Raw genomic sequence first — 19,654 nt, 5'->3', positions numbered from 1 at the left:
GCCATAATTCGTCTGAAATAACACGTCAAATACAAATTGTTTCTTTACACGCTTAATTTTGAAAAGCGCATTAATTTTGCGCCTGAATGAATACATCGGAGCGGAGATGGAAGTGGGGAGATAAATCCACAGAAAGGCATTTGAAGTTAATGAATGTACCTTTGGTTTAAGCCTGTGAAAATAACGGTGATATTGACATTGACGTAACGTTTAAGATCTTTATAGCGGGTCTTTGACCGGAATCATCACGACCTAGCATAGCATTTGTTCAGCGCTGACGTCCCAGGTTGTAATTTCAGATGAGTGTTTTGAAGTACAGTATTTTGGAGATATAAAATTCCTGAGGACGAGGGTCCGCTTACAAAAAGGACCATTATCACGTCACGTTCTGAAATATTTAATTAGTGTCTGAGGCTATTTAAATATTTCGGAACGTGCCAGGTGCCCTTCAGTTCCGAAGGTATTAGCTCCAAGGGCGTAGGTTTACATAGGTACGGTAGGGACAAAACACTACTAACTTTTCAGCAGGCTCAAATTGTCCCCAGCAACTTTTAGGCTACCTCATTTGCATGAGATAATGTGTTCAGTTATACAGGTCATTTAGATTGTCTTCCCAAATGTTGTAATGATAGAATTGACCCTACCATTATTAAGTGAATTATTTTCATTATTTTCACACTTACATTCACCCCTTTTTCACTTGCTGAATGTGCCATTCCATGTTTTTTTTCCTCATACGCACGTTTGATTGGCTGATGACTTGACCCCAACACACACACACGCAACTCTCACAGTACAGAATTATGTTACATGGGAGGGAGCCAGCAGCCTGCTGTAAGTAACGTAAAACGTAATTGTTGTGAAATGCACCACTAATTTTGCTACTGAAAGTCTGATCTGCAAGTTTTTGAAGTGTTTCTTTAGTAGTTTTTGAAAACAAAGGTTTGAATCAAACGGTGTATCACTTGAACCAATACATATGCATTGCAAAAACCCACCTCCTTAAAACTGAAAAAAAAAAAAAATCCCTTTTTTTCATTGTATATCTACTAGAAATCAGTGAAATTATCTGCCAGTGTTTCAAGTAAATTTTACTCAGATTTTTTGAAATAAGAAAAATAGCTGAAAATAAGCTTAACATGGTTAAGGTGGCTTATATTATGCAAAACGTTTGTATATTTAAACTCAAAAAAACGTATTTGTCAGAATGTTCTTAATTTAAAAATACAACTAGCTAACGATAGCACCAACATATTCATAGTTAGTGTAGGTGTTCATGCCTCACATTGACTATAAATGGACCACCTATTGCTGACCCCCCCCCCCCCCCCCCTTTTTTTTTTTTTGTTTTGTTTTTTTGTCCAGGAAAATCAAATGTTCTTAGACAGGATGCAAACCTTGCAAATAGATCTTTGTTATGGTCAAATAAATAAATGGTATTTAAAAAGAAATCTTTTTTGTCATTAAATGAAAAAAATTCGCCGTGGAACAACATGCTTGGGTTGTCCGACTCCTACGCAGCCCACCACCACCACAGCTTCAAAAAATCCTTGGGGAAACCTTGGAAGCCACAGCATTCACAGCCAGTCTTGTGTGGGCATTTACAAGTCACTTCCTGCTCATTTTAGGACATTTATAGATTACTTCCTGTGGTTTTTGAGTCATTTCTTATTAATTTGGGTTAAGGCTGCAGCAACTAATCAATTAAATTGATTAATAAATTAGTTGCCAACGAATTTGATAATCGTTTTTTGGCAGCAGCTATGAGCAGTCCCGTTTGGGTCCTTGTTTGTGTGTAATATGAGGCTGTGTGTGCGCGCCAGTGATTACAGCAAGAGAAAAATAGTTCACTCTTACACTGAAGTTAGGTTCCTGAATCAATATTACGAAATGTCGAGCGTTAGATTGTTGTTAGATCCAGTGTGCCTCTTTCAGAGGTGAGTAAGTGAAGCCTATTGTTGTTGTATTGTTTGTTGATGAGACGTTACTACTTTGCATGGAGCTCGAAGCTACTGTAGTTAGCAATGATGCTAATCGGTGTCTTAAGTGTCCGTTTGTATTGTTTTGTAGAAGCAGATTAGAACTTGAGTTATTGGTAGGGAGTAAAGTTGTCTCTCTCTTTTTTTTTTTTTTTTTTTAAATAAAGAAACCACACACATAAACACATTCATATAACAGCTTAGTCTCAACACAAACTTCCATTCAAACTAAATTGTCATACAAGAGAGTGTGCTTTGAAATTATTTATTAATTAATTATTGGATTATATTTATGAACAACTGATTGATTAAAAAAAAAAGAATACAATGATTCATTACAGTCTGCCTCCTCATTCCATTTTGTTGTTTAAAGAAAATAAATAAGTCTTTGACATAAATTATACCAGCACCTTGTCTACAAGAGAAAAAATGTCAACATGCAGTGCTTTTTTATTTGAATGAACAGGACTTGCCTGATCATTTGTGTACTGAGGGATTACTTTTATATTTTCTACTCGAACCTTTATTAAAAACTTAAACAAGCTTTATGTCCTTAAAACAGTAGTTATAAAATATTATTTTTGAAGGAAATAGTCATCAATTTTCATCGTCATTGTTACTTACAACATGCCTAAAACAACAAGTTATATTGTGACATTAAAGTGACATTGAACCGATGAATCAATTAATCGTTTAAATAATCGCCCGATTAATCAATTATAAAAATAATCGTTAGTTGCAGCCCAAATTTGGGGACATTCTTGAGTAACACAAAATCGATTGATTGATCTGTAACTGCCCGGAAATTGGCGTTCACCTGCGGGTGCCCGTTTATCCTCATTGCACCCGGGCCTTGTTCACATTTGTTGCGCCACTGTCACTGTCTACATCTGAAATTATAATAACACGGAAAAGTGCCTGTCTTGACATTAACTAGACTGAATGACTGCCACTGCTACAATTGAGTGCTAATTGCGTCAAAATAGACTGCAGCCACTAAATTTTGGAATAAGACTTTCACAGTGCTTCATACGTTCTTTCCTATCAGCATGCAGTGATCAATTTACACCAAGGCAGGAATATCAAAGACTTGTGCTGCCTGCTGCCAAGCTCTCTTTGCTTGCTCAGCACGAGAGGCACGGCTGCTAGTATTGCCTTTCTAGCATAGCACAGCATCTCAGTACTCATTACTGTATTGATGGACTTTTTAATCGATGAAAGTTGAGCACAAGCAAGCGGAATGAAAATGTATGGTTAGAAAATAAGTTTCTGCTTGTAGATGATGGAATAATAAGGAAGCATAACACCTCGTGTGATGTCACAGTCACATTCTGGGCTTGAAGCTTTTATAGCTCATTGAGGCAGCCACACTTTTGATGAGGTCTTGGGACTCATGTTTGTTCATTTGCTTCAGGTGATAACGTAGAGTACGTTTGGGCTAGTAAACTGGATTTGACCATTTTGTCCACAGGGACACTTTGCATACATGTTTAGTTATCCATCAGTGTCACCATCTATGAAACTTAATCAGAGGTGGGCAGTAATGTGTTACATTTACTCTGTTACATTTACTTGAGTAACTTTTTGAGAAAAATGTACTTTTTAGAGTAGTTTTACCAAGCCATACTTTTTACTTTTACTTGAGTAGATTTGTGAAGAAGGAACACTACTCTTAGTCCGCTACTTTGGGACACACTAGAGTCATTACATTTTTCCTCTTTCTACATAGTGACTTTATTCTTGCCAGAGATGGCGATAGTGGTCTCAGTTTCACCAATTAGCCGTCGCAACAACAACTACATGAATGTATTATAACAATCAGAGGTAACAATGTTTTTTCTCCTCTAGAGGGCACTCATGCTCTTGGGATGAGTGATTTTTTTCATAGTTTTGTTCTGGTCCGAATTCGTTGATTTAATGGTATCTTTTTGGCCTAATATGGTCATGAACAGTGAAACCTTGTTTTTCGTGGTTAATGGAGGCGCAAACTCCCCCCAGATCCCCACCCACACACCCACACGGAGTGAAAATCAAAAATCCGCGAAGTAGAGGCGGACCTTATTTGCATTTGTTTGTTTGTTTTGTTTAGTTTTTTGGGTGTGTTCCATTTATTTATTCAGAACAAAACCTTATATGTATATTTTAATAAATTGTTTTCAAGCACAGCAAATGTAATAATTATGATATGAGATATACTGTATATACAGTGGTACCTCTACATACAAAGTTAATTCGTTCCAGGACTTTGTAAGTTGAAATGGTTATATGTCGAGCAGGATTTTCCCATAAGAATACATTATAATTTCATTAATTTGTTCCACAGCTTGAAAAGCTAAACTAAATCCTTAATAAATACTGCTGGTACTATTACAAAGGGCAATTAAACATAGCAAAGCAAATTATTAGTAGAAACCGGAATAATAAAATAATAATAATTCCAGTAATAGTCTAACGAATTAGGTTCTAATGTGGCCGACATGTTTTGTATGCTGTACCAGAACACACCGTGTGGCTGACGTGACAGACAGAGAAAGATGCGGTTGAGATTTTACTTTCTCTTTACATTTTTTGTTGTTGCTGTCATCTGCGAGGGACAGTAGGTGTGTTGTGTTGCACAAGTTCTGAAAGAAACGAAAAAAACCTGACAAAGCTGGCGATTTCTTTGGCGATGTTACCACAATAATAATTGTCACCTCAACTTACTGTATAAAGACTGGCGAACGGAGGTTGGAGGAGGGACGTCAAGATCGCACCCCGCGCTCATATTTTTCTATCATTTTCATCTTAATTTCAATGGAAAGCGTCATCCCTTTTTCTTTTTCACCACCTGCACCAACCTTCTTGGAACCTGTGTTGATTTCTCTCATATGAAAATTCGCCGTGCGTCCGTCTGCGGCGCTGTCATGTCGTCTTATTTAGAGCATGTCGTCGGATGTAGTAACAAATGGCGATTCAAATTTTACGTTGGATGTCATAAAGATCGTGTGTCGAGGTACCACTGTATTGTACATGTATACATGCATAGATCTTAACATTCTTAAATAAAACACCGTATTTTTTAATTGAAAAAAATCCCCAATAGACTGAGAGATCGAAGTTTGAAACGCGATATAGCAAGTCATCACTGTGATAGTTTATAGTACAGTATAATAATAACAGTTCATATAGATGAAGTTGTGCTGATAAAAAAAAAAAATACACAATTAAAAAAAAAAAAAAAAAAATCAGTCATTGTAAGCAGTTACTCTCAATTTCACTGATTACTTGAGTATTCCTTTCAACAAACACGTCTTTACCACTACTTGAGTAGATTTTTAGATGACTACTTTTACTTGAGAGATATTATTTAGAAGTAACGCTACTCTTACTTGAGTCAAAATTTTGGCCACTCTACCCACCTCTGCACTTAATACGAAAATGCATGAAAGCGTGTTTTAGTAATCTGTCATTGAAAATGCCTTATGATTCTTAATTCCAAGTTCAACTAACGGCCAACATTTTGCATTCGTTTTCAATGGCACCAAAAAAAAAATCCATTCTTTTCCTTTGACTGCCAATGCAAAAACCTGCAAAATTCCATATTGGCACAGCTAAAAAAATATCTCTATTGGTGGTTGCGATTTTTGACCAAAAAATTAAACTGTGACCCTTGACACCATTAACAACCATGTACGTCCATGCCATTGATGGCAATTTACCTCCATGACCCCAAATCAAGTTACCATCGCAATTTCTCCAGAAATTGCATTTTGTAGTTTTTCTTTGCCCTTTCTCCCCAGCCAAAACTGTTTGACCCACTGACAACGTTCAAACATCAAAACGACCGGTATCCCTGTGCGACGCAGGCTCTTTTGTTTGACATGCACAAATCTGACCGTTCGCCCAAAAACGCAGGTTTTTGTGGAAAAAAGGGGCATTTCAAAACACTGCATGTCCTACAGTCTTTGTCCAAATCACATCCATTACATAACAAAAAAAAAAAAAATCAAAAAGCTGAGGGGCACAAAAGTTGTATACGGTTTTTGCCAAAAACCTTTCCATATATTTCTAATGGCGAAAATTTCCCATTCATTTTCAATGGCACAAAAACATTTCCATTCACTCCCATTGATTGCCAAAGCAAACCTGCAAAATTCTAAATTGGTACAACCAAAAACGTAATTTCATTGCATTGCATTCCGTTGCAATTTTTGACCAAAAACTTTCCAGTAAAGTGTGTGTGACACTAGGCCTGCACAATATATCGTTTAAACATCGCCATCGCAATATGCGTATGCGTAATAGTCACATCGCAGGCCTTGCAACTGTTTTTTTTTTTTTTTTTTTAAACATGTAAACTGTTTTTTTTTACTTCATAAAAGCAGCAAGTGTACAGATCCTGGATCTCTTTTATATACATCCAGCCTGGATTAAATGGCATTATATAAATTTGGGATGCCCCGAGCCGATCACGTGATCGGAAATCGGGCCGATTGCGCCATCTTTCAGAGAATCGGAATCAGGTGAAAAGGATCGGGGTTTTAATTAAAAAAAACATTTTCATGTTTTTCTGCTTCGTGCTCGTACAGCGCCACAGCCTCGCACTCTCCTTCCTCCTAAGCAGTGCCACCAAACTCTTTTTCTTGGTCACCAGTGCAGCTGGCGTTTGGTACTTAACATTAACGTGGATTGACAGGTTTGCAGCTTTGATCTGGCCGGTGAAGCCTCGGTAGCTCTACGACCTGAGGCACAAATGTGTTAATCATTGTTAAACTTGTAGCCCAGTCTGAAGTGTGCTGTGCCAAATCATTCATTGTGTAAGTGAGAGGCTGTTCTCGGCAGCGTAAGCATCAAAGTGTGAGTGAATTTGAGTGGACTCACTCAATGAAGAATTGAATAAAGACAAGCATTTTTCTACATTATTCTTGTTTAAAAATAATTCACATTGGCGGCACAATGGGAACGTGGTTAACACGTCCACCTCAGTTCTGGGGTCGTGGATGTAATTCGCTCCGACCTTCCTGTGTAGAGTTTGCGTGTTCATCTTATGCCTGCGTGGGTTGGTTTTGGTGTTAAAGGTGATGAAAATGTGGGTGCGCCTACATTTTGTGCAGGTGCAACCAATGCAACCAATCCAAAAAGTAAGTGTGGAGCCTTGGCAATATATATCGCAACGTTAATTTTTTTCTAATATCGTTCAGGCCTATCACAAACAGAGCTTTTCAAGTTATCTGTTTGAAAATTCTTCTAGTTTAAATATCGCAATATAATATCTCAATATATTGCAAACCTCCCAAAAATCTCAATGATAGTTTTTTTCCAATATCGCTCAGGCCTATGTAACACCAAAAAAAAAAAACCTTAAATAGCATTATTGTGTGAATTAAAATCATACTTTGAGACGATTTGACTACGTATATACAACAATTTGGCAAAGTGCAGATGACGAGAAATGAATCTTTCCATCTGCCGTTTACCTACTACTGTCGTTATGGCGCTCTGACGCCGCCATCTGGGTGATGACGTCGGCAGGGTAACGATTTCAGCTGATTTACAACTCAGCCCAATAGAGTAGGAAAATTCAGAATGGGGAAAATGTGAGAGGGAGCAGCAAAATGTCATCTTTGCTCTTATCGCTCTACTCCAATATTTCCACAGGATATTTTTTTTATCCAAGTATTTTTTTTCCCCAATTGCTAAATAAATTGCATGGTCATGGCAAACAACGGTCTTGTGCTAAATGGAATATGAAATATTAAAAATGCATTCATTCAGTACGACAGGGCTAAATGACTGCACCATGGTCAAAACTGCCGACTTAAACCTCCCTAATGTTATTTTATGCCACCAGAGTTAGTCTGGCTTTTGTCATTTCCCTGCCCCGGCTTTGGAGACGGAGGAAAGCACGTAAACAAAACAGGAGGAGTGAGAGCTAGACGACATGCTGAACCGAACCGAGCAGTTCTTCCAAGTCTCTTCCTCGCCTTTCGAAAAACAAAAAAATCACACAAAACTACCCCGACTCATGTCACACACGGCGGCGGTGGTGATTGTCTTTACTAGGGCTGTCCCAAACGACTAATTTTCTCCCGATTAGTCAGCCGACTATTCTTACGATTAGTCGACTAATCTAATAATTAAATATTTTTTTATTTTATTTTTTTTTACTAATTTAGCAATGAAATTTTTGTTGACGCTTATCAATTCACAAAAAACATATTGGAACACTCAAATCATTTATTAAAGTACAAATAAACACGTAAATAACAATAATAAATCACAAATAAACAATGAGTTCAAATGCTGATAGAATTAACTAGTGTAGCATCCCGATTGAAAAGATGGTCTCTTAAACTGATGGTTTACAACTTTTATTCCATCCTTGATGTAAACACACTGTAAAGGCTACGGTGCACACAAATAAAGCAACACAATTAGAAATTAACAAAAACTTTTCATCTTTTTACTTTTAAACCTTATTTATATATCAATGAATTGCCTATATGAATTGCCTTTACCTTATCATTGACAATCTCTCCCTTGAGTGCAATCACTGTATATATTTATGACCTTTTAACCTTATATAATTTTCTATACCATAAAATAAACCATAACATACATGAAATAAACCTTTCAATTAGCATTAAGAACAATACTAATAGCACTTATAGGCCCATTGTCAATGAAACATTATTATTTAGTAAGGCGACAGCACCCTCTGGTGTACAAAAAATGAAAAAAAAAAAAAAAATTACAAACTGCGTGAAGGCGCTTGAGGTGTTTATTCACGGCCGACGTGCAGCCAAGCTTGGCACTGAAGAGACAGGACAGAAGAGCGTACTCTCCTTTGTTTCTTTGAAATAAGTCGATGTTTTGGACACTCTGGTGCGCTTTTTTTGGCTTTGTGCCGCTTTCCCCGCTTGCAAACAGAGCATCCGACATTCTAACTTTCCACGCATATATTTTTTTTAACCCTTCATTAACCGTCGACGGCATGTTGTGCTCGTCGACGGATTTACGTCATCGATTACGTCGACTATGTCGACTAGTCGGGACAGCTCTAGTCTTTACCGATCGGCCAGCCCCCGGCAGCTAGCAAGTTTCGGCTCGTCGTTCTGCTGCGGCCCTGGCAGTGCTTGTCGCTGGGGACGAAGAGGGGAATGAATGCCGAAAATGGCGCGATCTTCGGTGGACAAAACGGTCGACGTCGGAGCGCGTGGCTGCCTGAGCCCAAGCCGAGTATAGTGCTCTCTAGGCGGGCAAGTGAAGAGGGCCGAGGGTGCTGGAAATCTCGACACAGTCGAGAACTGGAGACGAGAGCGGGGGGGCTCCCCGGGCCCAAGCCGAGGATAGCGCTCTATAGGTGGGCACCAGAAGAGGACCGAGGGGGATGGAAGTCTTGACACAGTTGAGAATCGAAGACTAGAGGGGGTACTCCTCGGGCCCAAGCCGAGGATCGCGCTCTATAGGCGGGCACGCCTTTATCGGCCGGCGACCATGGTGTGTGACAAGCCGCCGGTCGTCGGCCGAGTGGCCTTCTCGTTGGACATTGAGCATTGTTACCCAGAAAATGCAAGCCACCTCCTTATCAAGACATTTGCCATGATCCCAGTACTTGACATGACATAAAACACGTGGCTTGCTCACTTGTTTTGCCCATACTTCGCAGTGAAGAGGATCTTTTGGAAATCCAAGAAGCCTCACACCACTCTCCCTAATGTAGCAACAAAAGCCTACAGCACATTGTGCTGGCGTGACAAAAAAATAAAGGAATTAATCCGAAAAATCGGCTGAATCCGCGGTCCTTCTGCATTCTACTGGACTGTCTCAGGAAATTAGAATACACAATATTCTAATTTTTTGAGACAGTCCTGGGACTGTCTCAAAAAATTAGAATATTGTGTATTCTAATTTCCTGAGACAGTCCAGTATAGTAATGGCTGTATTGTGAAAATGATTAGTCCGCTGACGTCACATTCGCATTCGTCATCAATACAGACTCTGGCTGGAAGTCACTCATTTTCATGGCATGGGATTGAAAAAAGGTAATAAACATATCAATCGCTTTCACACACATCCAAGCAGTCCATTTCATTCAGGAGCATAAAATACCGTGTGTAATATGAATTAAACAAGCCTCTTTGTGTCACAGACACTTTAAGGCCATTGAATGGCATCGAAGGTCCCAGACGTCATTGAGGACTACGTTCCTCCTTGCCCCCAAATCAACAGGAAGTGACTCCGAAATGCCCCCAAATCAACAGGAAGTGACCCTATAAAAAAACCACCATAGCAAAGCCTCGATCGTAATTTCTCCACAAATTGTATTTTCTAGGTAAACATTATTAGTAGTACTATCGCTTGTAGCAGCAGCACTAAAAATGAGGTTTAGTTTGAACGTTTAGCTTATGATACACAGTATACTAATTTACCTATTTAGGGAATTTGTGAAAGGGATTTGCGTCTCCTCCTTTTTTTGTCTGCTATCATTGTGCAAGAGTTCCATTCTCCTTGTCTGCTTCTTGTCATCCCGCGAGCAAATAGTGTTTGTATTTGACATGACAGAGAAAACCTAAAGCCTTTTGTGTTGGATGCAGGCGCTTCAGTCCTGAGGTATAAAAGCCACTACAGCTGATCTGGAGCCAACATGCGGTAATATTAAAACTCCACTATTCCCCTACCCCAGGGAAGCAGTTCTCATGGCCAACATTTCTCTCTTATGAGGCTGTTATTGCTCACAATATTCCTATTTTAGAAGTTCCAATAGTGGTGCATACAACGTGGCGGGCCAGTATTGCATGACTTGGAAAAACACTTATTTTAACAAATGTCAATAACAAATCCAGGGTCAGCCATATTTATAATTTTGTTACGATGGCGAAAAGCATCGTTCAAAGCACTGACCTCATTCAATCCCACCGAGCAGCTCCACAATACTGCAAAAAACGATATCATTAATGGTACCTTTGCATGTAATGCATTTTCTCCCCAAATCACATCATTTATACATTAAAAAAATCAGGAAGCTAAGGGGCACAAAAGTTCTTTACATTTTTTTTTTTTTTTTTACGGTGTGGCAAAAAAAAATGCCAAAAACCTACCTGCTCATTTCTAATGGACAAAATTTCCCATTGATTTCCAATGACCCTATTCGCCATTCATTTCAATCGGACAAAAACGTCTATTCACTCTTAAATGATTTTCAACACAAGTGACCCTATATCAACAGGAAGTGACTCCGAAATTCCCGAAAACAACAGAAAGTGACCCAATACGAGCACTGAAATGCCCCAAATCAACAGGAAGTGACCCAAAATATAGTGGAAGTGAACTCAGAATGGCTCCAAATCAACAGGAAGTGACCCAAAATGGACAGGAAGTGAACTCTAAATGCCCCAAAATGAACAGAAAGTGAACCTAATATGGCCCTATATTAACAGGAAGTGACCCAAAATAAACAGGATGTGAACCTGAAATGCCTCAAAATCTGCAGGAAGTGACCCAATTTGTACAGGAACTGAACGCAAAAATGCCCCCAAATCAAAAGCAAGTGACCCTAAAATCCCACCAAAAAATTAACAGGAAGTGACCCAATATGTACAGGAACTGAACTCAAATGCCCCCAAATCAACAGGAAGTGAACCTGACATGGCCCCATACTAACAGGAAGAGACCCAAAACGAATAGGAATTGAACCTGAAATGCCTCCCAATCAACAGGAAGTGGCCCTGAAATGACTCATAATCAATAGGAAGTGACCCTGAAATGGCTCAAAATCAGCAGGGAGTGACCCTAAACTGCCTCAAAATCAACAGGGAGTGACCCAAAATGTATAGGAAGTGAACTCAAATGCCTCCAAATCAACGGGGAGTGACCCAATATGAACACTGAAATGCCCCCAAATCAACAGAGAGGACCCTGCAATACTCCAAAGCAATCAACAGGATCTGACCCTGTAATGCCCCAAAACAAACAGGAAGTGACCCAATATATACAGGTGGTGACCCTGAAATGCACCCAAATCAACAGGAAGTGACCCAGAAATGCCGCAAAAGCAACAGCAAGTGACCGTAAAAGCCTCGAAATCAACAGGAAGTGACCTTAAATGTACAGGAAGTGAACTCGAAATGCCTCCAAACCAACAGAAAGTGAACTTAAAATGGCCCCATATTAACAGTTAGTGACCCGAAATGAACAGGAAGTGAACATGAAATGCCTAAAAATCAGCAGGAATTGACCCAACATGTGCAGGAACTGAACCCAAAATGCCCCAAATCAACAGGAAGTGAACCTGAAATGCCCCATTATTAAGAGGAAGTGACCAAAAATGAACAGGAACCGGAAATGCCTCCCAATCAACAGGAAGTGACCCTGAAATGCCTCAATATCAATAGGAAGTGACCAAGAATGTACAGGAAGTGAAATCGAAATGCCTCCAAATCAACAGGAAGTGAATCTAAAATGCCCCCATATTAACAGGAAGTGACCCAAAATGAACAGGTTTTGAACCTGAAATGCATCCCAAATCACAAGAAGTGAACCTGAAATGGCCCCATATGAACAGGAAGTGACCCAAAATGAACAGGAAGTGAACCTGAAATGCCTCAAAATCAGCAGAAAGTGGCCCAACCCAGCTGACTCGAAATGCCCCCAAATCAACAGGAAATGAACCTGAAATGCCCTAATATTAACAGGAAGTGACCCAAAACGAACAGGAATTGAACCTCAAATGCCTCCCAATCAACAGGAAGTGCCCTTGAAATAGCTCAAAAATCAACAGAGAGTGACCCTAAACTGCCCTCAAAATCAATAGGAAGTGACCCAAAATGTACAGGACATGAACTCGAAATGCCTCCAAATCAACAGGAAGTGACCCAAAATGTACACTACATGAACTCGAAATACTTCCAAATCAACAGGAAGTAAACCTAAAATGCCTCAAAATAGACAGGAAGTGACCCATAATGTACAGGAAGCTTACTCGAAATGCCCCCAACTCAACAGGAAATGAACCTGAAATGCCGACCAAAAAACAGGAAGTGACTCTGAAATTCCTCAAAATCAATGGGAAGTGACACTGAAATTGCTCAAAATCAACAGGAAGTGGACCAAAATGTACAGGAAGTGAACTCTATATGCCTCCAAATCAACAGGAAGTGAACCTGACAAGGTCCCATATTAAAGGGAAGTGTCCCAAAATGCACAGGAAGTGAACCTGAAATACCTCAAAATCAGCAGGAAGTGACCCTAAAATGCACCAAGTCAACGGGAAGTGACTCTGAAATACCCCCAGATCAACAGGAAGTGACCCAAAATGAACAAGAAGTGAAACTGAAATGCCCCAAAACAAACAAGAATATGTCTCGATATCCACAGGAAGTCCCAGATGCTTCAAAATCAACAGGAAGTGACCCGATATACCAACCATCACAGCAAAGTTACATGCATTTGTTGCATTTTCTAGTTCTTTAGTTTTTTAATGGAGCATATCCACCCCGTGTCATGCAATCTGCTACCCCGACCCAACGTTTCAACCGTGACATTGATGGATGGACTCCCACTGGGGCTCGTGGTCACGTCAGCAGCAATGCGCCGCCTCGATAAGTCCTCTTAAGGAGAAGTGGGATGCTGACGATGTTTACGGAAAGGGGATTTAAGGTATCTCATTTCAATCTCTAAAACAAAGGTGAGCTCTACAGATTAGAAAATGGATTCAAGGCTTTTAGGGATCAGGGGGTTTGCTTATTTTTGAGCTGTGAGCAGAAAGGCTCTTGCGGGCACGTGATCAAAATTTGCTGATGTCTTTGTTTTCTGCTTGTTTTCTTACAGCCACCTCTCAAAGATGCAAAATGGTATATTTCTGCTTGGCATGCACGACTTAAACTCATTAACCTAATATGGTAGGTGCACTCTTATCTAGGGGTGTGACAAAATATCTGAAATGTGATACAGTGGTATGAAAAAGTATCTGAACCTTTCGGAATTTCTCACATTTCTGCATGAAATCACCATCAAATGTGATCTGATCTTTGTCAAAATCACGCAGATGACAACACAGTGTCTGCTTTAACTAAAACCACCCACACATTTATAGGTTTTCATGTTTTAATGAAAAATAGTATGCAAACAATGACAGAAGGGGGAAAAATAAGTAAGTGAACCCTCTGCCAAAGGAGACATAAAGAGCAATTGAAACCAATTTTTACCAAACATTTTAAGTCAGGTATGTGCCCAATCACTGGTGATGAGTGGTTTAAAGCTTCCCTGCCCACTACAATGTCATGTGTGGAGGAAAAATGGAACAGCTCACCAACATTAACACCTTATCCCCACCGTGAAGCATGTGGGAAGTAGCATCATGATTTGGGGCTGTTTTGCTTTCTCAGGGCCTTGACAACTTGCAATCATTAATGGAAGAGTGAATTGAAAAGTTTATCAGGATGTTTTGCAGGAAAACCTGAGGCCATCTGTCAAACAGTTGAAGCTAAAAAGAGGATGCATTCTGCAACAAGACAATGATCCAAAACACTGAAGTAAATCAACTTGAGAATGGTTTCAGAAGAACAATATACAGGGTGACCCCAAAAAAAGTTTACACTCAGTTGACTGCTTGTTTAAAAGCCATTGAAACATATCTAAATAGGTTGTCATGCTTAAGTGATTCATTAAGGTCACTCAATGCAGCTAGTAATCTCTCCTCTCTACAATTCCTGTGCTTCTGCTGAAAATGAAGAAAACTTTAGCTGTACCTGAATTGCTGCGTGCCGGTCTGACACCTACTGAGATTGCAGCAAATCTGAGAATATCCAGATGTGCAGTCTACAAAGTTAAAAAGAAGCTGAAAGATACTGGAACAGCCTCACGAAAACCTGGGTCTGGAAGTGCCCGATCTGTGGGGACCAAAAAGTTGATTGACAAGGTGATATGTGGCCACCCAGAGTCCAGATCTCAATCCCCTGGATTATAACGTATGGGCAACTGTGGAGGACAGTGCCTTTAAGAAGCCACAAACTTCTGTGGCAGCCTTGGAGAGGTCCATTGTTAGATCTTGGGAAAAGATGACAGCATCCTACATAAAGAAGACCTGTCAAGCGTTCCGCAGGCCCCTGGAGGCTGATGTGACACTTAAGGGAGGACACATTGAAAAATAGAGTGTACTGTACATGTTCTTTACAATAATGTATAATTGGTGATTAAATTCTAATTCTAAGATGAATAAACATGGCATTTAAGTTGTATTATGGCAGTGTAAACTTTTTTTTTGGGTCACCCTGTACACGTTCTAGAGTGGCCAAGTCACAGTCCAGACTTGAACCCCATTAAGATGCTGTGGCATGACCTAAAGACAACGATTCATGCCAGACATCCAAGGAATTGACTGAACTACAGGAGTTTTGTAGAGAAGAATGGGCCAAGATTGGTCCTGATTGATGTGCTCGACAGATCTGCAGCTACAGGAAGCGTCTGTTGAAGTTATTGCTGCCAAAGGGGGGGGGCACAAAATAATAAATGGGATGGTTCACTTACTTATTTTTCCCCCTTCTGTCATTGTTTGCATACTATCCTCATTAAAATATGAAAACAAATACATGTTATGGTGGTTTTAGTTAAAGGAGACACTTTTTTTCATCTGTGTGATCTTGACAAAGATCAGATCACATTTGATGGCGATTTTATGCAGAAATGCGAGAAATTCCAAAAGGTTCAGATACTTTTTCATACCACTGTGTGTAGCGATACCTTGTAGGCCAAAAGGTTATCGATATGCTCTTGCCGAGAATCGAGAAATCGTTTTAAAAAGGTGTCACTGTTCAAGGTGTCACAAAAACAAAAGGAACAAACAGGTTGCCATGATGGTGCTAGACATCCAATTAATTTATACTGGATTGGACGCCTAGCGCCGTCAATGGCACTGAAACTTGTGGGCAGTCATAGGTCACTTCTTGTTCATTTTAGGGCATTTACAGGTTACTTCCTGTTGTTTTTGGGTCACTCCCTCTACATTTTGTAGTATTCTGGGATCACCTCCTTTTATTTGAATATTTCCTCTTGATTTGGGGACATTTTCATGACACGTCCTGTTGATTTTGGGTCACTTCCAGTTGATTTCGGGGTATTTACGGGTCACTTGCTGTTGATTTTGTGTCACTCCCTGTACATTTTGTGGCATTCCGGGGTCACTTCCTGTTCGTTGATCACTTCCTTTTGATTTTGGGGCATTTCCAGGTCACTTCCTGTTGATTTTGGATCAATTCCAGTTGCTTTAGTGATACATAGGGGTCACACTTCCTGTTGATTTTGGTATATTTTCAGGTGCCTCACTGTTTATTTTAGTCCTTCTAAAAAAATTAGCATATTGTGAAGTTCATTATTTTCTGTAATGTACTGATGAACATTAGACTTTCATATATTTTAGATTCATTACACACAACTGAAGTAGTTCAAGCCTTTTATTGTTTTAATATTGAACATTTGACAAAAAAGTCAAGAAAAAACAAAAATCCCTATCTCAAAAAATTAACATATTTCATCCGACCAATACAAAAAAGTGTTTTTTTAATACAAAAAAAGTCAGCCTTCAATTAATTATATCAGCTATGCACTCAAAACTTGGTCGGGAAACCTTCTGCAGAAATGACTGCTTCACTGCGGCGTGGCATGGAGGCAATAAGCCTGTGGCACCGCCGAGGTGTTATGGAGGCCCAGCATGCTTCGATAGCGGCCTAAAGGGGTGGGTCTGGTGTCTCTCAACTTCCTCTTCACAATATCTCACAGATTCTCTATGGGGTTCAGGTCAGGAGAGTTGGCAGGCCAATTGAGCACAGTAATGCCATGGTCAGTAAACCATTTACCAGTGGTTTTGGCACTGTGAGCAGGTGCCAGGTCGTGCTGAAAAATGACATCTTCATCTCCATAAAGCAGATGGAAGCATGAAGTGTTCCAAAATCTCCTGATAGCTATCTGCATTGACCTTGCCCTTGATAAAACACAGTAGACCAACACCAGCAGCTGACATGGTACCCCAAACCATCACTGATTGTGGGTACTTGACACTGGACTTCAGGCATTTTGGGATTTCCTTCTCCTCAGTCTTCCTCCAAACTCTGGCACTTTGATTTCCGAATGACATGCAAAATTTGCTTTCATCTAAAAAAGTACTTTGGACCACTGAGCAACACTCCAGTGCTGCCTCTCTGTAGCCCAGGTCAGGCGCTTCTGCCGCTGTTTTAGGTTCAAAAGTGGCTTGACCTGGGGAATGCGGCACCTGTAGTCCATTTCCAGCACATGCCTGTGCACGGTGGCTCTGGATGTTTCTACTCCAGACTCAGTCCACTGTTTCTGCAGGTCCCCCAAGGTCTGGAATCAGCCCTTCTCCACAATCTTTCTCAGGGTGCTGTCACCTCTTCTGGTTGTGCAGCGTTGTGCCACACTTTTTCCTTCCCACAGACTTCCAACTGAGGTGCCTTGATACAGCACTCTGGGAACAGCCTATTGGCTCAGAAATTTCTTTCTGTGTCTTAGCCTCTTGCTTGAGGGTGTCAATGATGGCCTTCTGGACAGCAGTCAGGTGGGCAGTCTTGCCCATGATCGCGGTTTTGAGTAATGAACCAGGTTGGGAGTTTTTAAAAGCCTCAGGAGTCTTTCGCAGGGGTTTTGAGTTAATTCGTTGATTCAGATGACTAGGTAGTAGCTTCTTTAGAGTACCTTTTCATGATATGCTTATTTTTTGTGAAAGGGATTTTTTTTTTTTTTTTTACTTTTTTGCCAATTTCATCAATATTAAAACAATAAAAGGCTTGAACTACTTCAGTTGTGTGTAATGAATCTAAAATCTATGAAAGTCTAATGTTTATCAGTACATTACAGAAAATAATGAACTTTATCACAATATGCTAATTTTTTTAGAAGGACGAGGAGATGCATTTACGGGTCACATTATGTTTACAGTATATCGGGTCACTTGCTGTACATTTCAGGGCATCCCGGGATCACTTCCTTTTTGTTGGACACGTCCTCTTAATTTTGGGGCATTTTCAGGCCAATTCCTGTGGATTTTGTGTCACTTCCAGTTGATTTTGGGGCATTTACGGGTCACTTCCTGTTGATTTTGTGTCACTCCCTGTACATTTTGCAGCATTCCGGGGTCACTTCCTATTCGTTGGTCATTTCCTTTCAATTTTGGGGCATTTCTAGGTCATTTCCTGTTGATTTTGGATCAATTCCAGTTGCTTTAGGGAAATATAGGGGTCACACTTCCTGTTGATTTTGGGATATTTCTAGGTCCCTTGCTGTTGATTTTCGGTCACTTCCTGCACATATGATGCATTTACGAGCCACTTTATTATTTTTTTTTCGGGTCACTTCCTGTTCATTTCAGGGCATTCCAGGGTCACCTTCTGTTTGTTAGACAGTGATTTTGCGGCATTTTGGAGGTCAGAAAATGTCCCAAAACCACCAGCAAGTGACCCATAAATAACTTCCTGTACATTTTGGGGCATCCTGTGGTCACTTCCTGTACATTTTCGATTATCTCCTGTTGATTTTAGGGCATTTCTTGGTCACTCTGTGTTCATTAGTCACTTCCTGTACATTTTGGATCATTTCCTGTTTATTTTAGGGGATTTTCTTGTTGCTTCCTATTCATTGATCACTTCCTGCTAATTTTGGGTATCTTCATGTACATTTTGGGGATCCTTGGGTCATATCCTGTGCATTTTGAATCATTTCCTTTTGATTTTTGGCCATTCCCAGTTACTTCTTGTTGACTTTGGGTTACTTCTTGTACATTATGTGCTTCCTGGGTCACTTCCTGGGTCACTATGTTCTGTACCCCAAACAACAAGAAGTGACCTTCAAATGCTTAAAAAAATATTCTTGAGTCACTTCGTTTTCAGTAACCTAAAAATAACAGGAAACGACCTCAAAATGTTCGATAATCAACAGAGGTTACCTGTAAATACCTCAAAATAACAGGATGTGACCCGTAAATGCCCTAAAAGGAAAAGGAAATGAGAGGAAATGCCCCCAAAATAACTTATTGCCTGGCATTGGCTGCCACCGACGGTGCAAGACATCCTATTTATTTTGACTGGATTGGACGTCTAGCGTCGTCAATGGCACTGAAACAAGATCATGTCTTGTGGGCATTTACAGCTAACTTCCTGTTCATTATAGGGCATTTACAGGTTACGGCCAGTTGATTTTCAGTCACTTCCTAATCATTTTGGGACATTCTTGAGTCACTTCCTTTTCATTAACCCATAATAATCAGGAAGTGACACGTAAATTCCCCAAAAGGAAAAGGAAGTGACTGAAAATCATCAGGAAATGATGCGAAATGCCCCAAAATGAACTATTGCCTAGCATTGGCTGACACTGACGGCCAAAGACGTCCAGTCTGTTTGAAGACAATGATTCGCTTGCCATCCCTCCCACTTAAAATAGATTGGACATTTGCTAGTGATGAACTCCAATCCACATCAGAAGGATGAAAATAGCTTGTTTTTCTGTTTATTAGTTGTTTTGAAGAACGATTTCCTGACCTGTGTAATGGTAATTGTTGCATCGCCATAAACAGCGTTACTGTGAGCCTTGTATAGCATATCGTATCGTGAGCTACCCAGAGGTCCCCAGCCCTACGCTCTTGACACACAAAAACTATATGATTAAAACCCCTTACAAACCACTTAGATCTG

At 40.0% G+C, this 19,654-nt stretch overlaps 1 protein-coding gene across 2 annotated transcripts in view; it reads right to left on the bottom strand.

The window, feature by feature from the left end:
* The window catches only part of slc35f4 (solute carrier family 35 member F4), a 72,013-nt gene that overhangs the window by 10,788 nt on the left and 41,571 nt on the right, over positions 1 to 19,654 (bottom strand). The window lies entirely within an intron of this gene.

Source organism: Corythoichthys intestinalis, chromosome 15, assembly GCF_030265065.1.
Source record: "Corythoichthys intestinalis isolate RoL2023-P3 chromosome 15, ASM3026506v1, whole genome shotgun sequence".
NCBI classification, from domain to species: Eukaryota; Metazoa; Chordata; class Actinopteri; order Syngnathiformes; family Syngnathidae; genus Corythoichthys; species Corythoichthys intestinalis.
Note: the sequence above shows the minus strand (reverse complement) of the source record. Positions and strands in the feature narration are given on the sequence as shown.